We start from the raw sequence: 4,135 nt of genomic DNA, 5'->3' as shown, positions 1-4,135 counted from the left end.
ACACATAAACAAACCCAGACCGATGAAAGGAAAATTAAAGTCCTTATTATTCTCCGAGACGTTTTCCTCCTCCAGGCAGACCGGAGAAAGCTTTCGCCCTCCCGACCCATCTTCTTTCGGTTTCGTTTTTCGAGCACATCGCGCACGTTGTTTAATAAATTAATGTTGAGTTGATTGAGCTTCAGCGGCAGCGAAGGCCGCCTGTAATTCCGTCTTCTAGTCCAAACGTGCAGAACATTTCGGTTGCATTGACGTTTTTACCACTAATTTTATCAAACGAGCTAACGAAGCCGCTAGAAACAGCGAAGTTCCGGAGCAGTGCCAGCAGCGCTACATACACTGGGTAAGACGGCTGTCTCCAATTTGCGGGACACACGCGGAACTACAGCAGCGAAACCACGAGGAACTGTGTCGACGTTTTCGACGTTATGGAAATCGCGGGAACTGCGTCCAAGGCAGGCAGGTTTTCCTGCCGGCTGCCTGGGTGCCTTCCGTGCTGAGTTCGGTTCCGTTGTCCCGTGCCGAGTGCCAACCGGCGTTCAACGTGATTCTTCTGCGTGTCAGCAACATCGTCAACGTGGTTCTGTATTTCTTCGTGTCAGCGACATCGTGATGGCAGTGTTGTGGGTCGTGAACAGAAGACTGGAATTATCGCCGATGTGACCGTGTGTTCGCGTATCAGTGGTGTAACAACAAGATGGGACGACGTAAACTGTCGGGCATTGATGCCGCTGGTCGGGCCGTTATCGGAGGGGCCGGGGTGTCGCAGGATGACATTCCGCTTTACATTAAAGAGTTTAAAACCACTTAAGGGATTAGGTGCAGTCGATCGACGTGTGGATAGTCATGTTGGAACGCTGGTCTGAACGGTAAGCTCCTATCGCACAGTGGCCAATGTGACTGTCGGTCCCCGAGAGCGATTGCGCTCTGGGGAAAAGACAACACTACGAAAGTATGACGGAAAGTACGTATATTTATAATGGAAGTTTAGCATAAAAAAAAAAAGACAGGCAAAATCGAAAAAAAAAACAGAAAACGCTATCCTTTATTTTACTGTTCAAATATATTACGGTTCCTGTAGAAACTGCCCTCTAAGTGGCGCGCTGGGATGAGCGCTAGAAGTTTTCGAGCTCGCAACGGCGCAGCTCCGTACACTTAACAGTTGTCGCAAGTCGCGGCTTTGACTGCATTCAAGTTGATCGAAAAGCGATTTCTGTGCCCGTGAAGCATCACGCATCACTTCCAGCTAGACCTGTGCGCCGCCGCCGCCGCCGCCGCCGCCTGTTTTGCTCTCGCCGCCCTGCGCCGCCGCCGGAACCCCCAGAGCCAGCACGCCGCCGCCGCCGCCGCACAATAAATTCGGCGCGCCGCCGGCGCCGCCATCTTTTTTTTTTTTTTTTTTTTTTTTTTTTGGGGGGGGGGGGGGGGGGGGGGGGTTGGTGTTTTTTTTTTTTTTTTCTGCTTCTGTGTAAGTTTTATCTACTATATTATGCATAAAAAATTAATAGATACACTTGTGTCTGTATGCTTTTTCCCTTTCATTTTTACTCCTCTAAATATATCAATAAATGCAGAAGTTCCATAGAAAATGGAGACACGGAACGATAAAAAAGAACGAACAAAACAACAAGTCTCAAGCACAGTTTGTTGTTTATTTGAACAACGAACGTTGTTACATATACCTCAAGACCCTCACCACCAAAAAAGGAAACACCTCCCCTTCACTAGGTCACTGATAGCCGGACACTCAGACAGAACCCATGGTTCATGATTCAGACATATATAAATGATTCTCACAAACCAGCCACCCTGATGACCTCGCTTGAGGGCTGACCAGCCACATGCGATAACAGGCAACTCCAGCTCCAGCGCAGCCCTTACAATTTTTAGAAAACCCACAAAACAGGACCTTATAGAGACACAAGAAACGCTTCATATCACTGTCCAGTGCTAAGGACGGTGTGCTTACACAATTACCAGAGGTCACAATACGCATATGGTCTCCCTCAGAACTCTCCTACCATTGCTGATTGTTGGGCGAGTTGGTATTGTGCGTGAGAAAACATGATTGCGCTTCAAGACATAGAAAGAAGAACACCACAGAGCGCTTACTTTCAACTGATTTAATCCAAGAGCCTCAGCGTAGATACACACTGCGTCACCGCACCACATCTCAACCAATCCGTGGCCCCGCCGCGGACCGCAAATACTCTTTTTCTGCTAACCATTATTTGCTTCTTCCACTGTTCTCGCTAGGCACAAAGATAAGACTGTTAGAGAGATAATTGAGGCGGACGCCATCAATCGTTCCGGCACGTGTTGTACACGTGCTTTTTTCGGGCACCCCTGAGGACCACCCGAAAAGGAGGTTAACCTTTCTAATTTGTGCTGAGCTTTGAAAACTAAATTTACACCGAACCTCTCTGCCTCTAATATAAAGTTATGAGAGATTCCAAGGCGGTAAGGCACACACACACAACATTCCTTACAACCGGTTTTTTTTTTTTTTTTTTCACAGGAGCCGGATTAAACGTACGTTCCTTACATCTTGAGCACAACTGTAACAATTCCATCCTGGTGTAATGGTTAAAATGGTTGTGAACGAAAATTGAGCTTGGCAGAAGGTGTTGTCGGTTTTTATCCACAAATGCCTGACAGGAGTGGAGCAACAGTCCATTGTCACTCAAAAACTCTGAGCAATTGATTGAAATATTGAATCCGCATCATGGGAGAAGGTGCGATGTGACAACTGTAGACACCAAGGACTTTTATTACTCTGGATAAGTCGGAGCTGTTAATAAGGGTCAGAAGGTGGTGCGATGATAATCTAGTGAAGTAGCAGTCTGCCACTGGGATTGATGTAGATAGTTTTATCACCATTCTGGAGTTTCATTTAGAGTCCACTGCCGTGGGCTTTGATGGTTGTCTTTTTATTCAAAAATCAGGGTCTGTGTATCGGGTCGTGAATTGCTCCAGTGTAGTCCGAGATTTTTTTTTAAACGACTTATGTTCACGTTGACACGGTTGTGCCGTCCTTGTCGATTGGACCACACAATCCTGCCACCGCAACAGTCGAATTAAGTACTTATAGACCTAATGTTGCACACGGAAAAGGGCCTCTGCTGGAGGTGCGGCAAGGAATCAGCCAAGCCTCTGTCGGCAGCTGACAGCTGTCACTTGAAAGTAGTTAAGAGTGGTCTAATTGCGTCTGCGATGGATAACGCCTGTAAAGAATCCCGTATGTTTTGGGTTGTTGAGGCAGTTGAGTTGCAAAAGATGCGTCGTTTGGAAGCGGGCCATCACCACGATGTAATTGTTAGATTTGTGCTCAAGGTGCTGAAGGTTTAATCCGGCTCCTGTGGAAAAACCTGTTGTGAAGAATGTCGTGTGTGTGCCTTACTAATGGATCTCTCATAACTTTATATCAGTGGCAAATAGGTTCGGTGTAAATTTAGTTTTCAAACCTCAGCACAAATTAGAAAGGTCAACCCCCTTTCTGGTGGTCCTCAGGGGCGCCAGAAAGAAACATAAGAACCCAGATGTAACTTTTCAGGCAGGATTTCTGTAAAGGAACCCTCTCATTTCGTCGAAACTCGTTTCGTGGAATTACGTATCGCAGACAACTTTTCACGGACACACGTTTTGTCGACACGATCGTTTCATCGATTAAGCGAATTGCACGCTGTAGGGACATCTCGTCACGCGTGTATCATATTAGTAAGGGTTTTGATGGAGTTGCCTGTTATCGCATGTGGCTGGTCAGTCATCAAGCGGGGTCGTCTGGGAGGCAGGTTGGTGTGACGATGAATCATTTGGATCTGTCTGAATGTCCGGCTTTCAGTGACCTACACTCTCAAAAAAGGGTGTATTCTTAGACCCTTTGTCCCATATAAGACACCCTAAAACTTCCGACGTCGACTTGACAGTACTAACTTTCACGAGAGGCTTGATAGCCGTGTAGTACAACTTATTAAAATAGCTAATGTACGTTTTACTGACTACAAAAAAAATAATGATCGGGGTTTTCTTGGCCCTACTGCAAAACCTCAGTGCTTTCTTTATGTGGTCTTTGATACGTACTTTAGCTATTTAATAAAATAGTATCGCTCCGTTATCAAGACCCTCGTAAAATGTA

The sequence above is a fragment of the Ixodes scapularis genome, unplaced genomic scaffold, assembly GCF_016920785.2.
Source record: "Ixodes scapularis isolate PalLabHiFi unplaced genomic scaffold, ASM1692078v2 PGA_scaffold8__174_contigs__length_109621045, whole genome shotgun sequence".
NCBI classification, from domain to species: Eukaryota; Metazoa; Arthropoda; class Arachnida; order Ixodida; family Ixodidae; genus Ixodes; species Ixodes scapularis.
Note: the sequence above shows the minus strand (reverse complement) of the source record.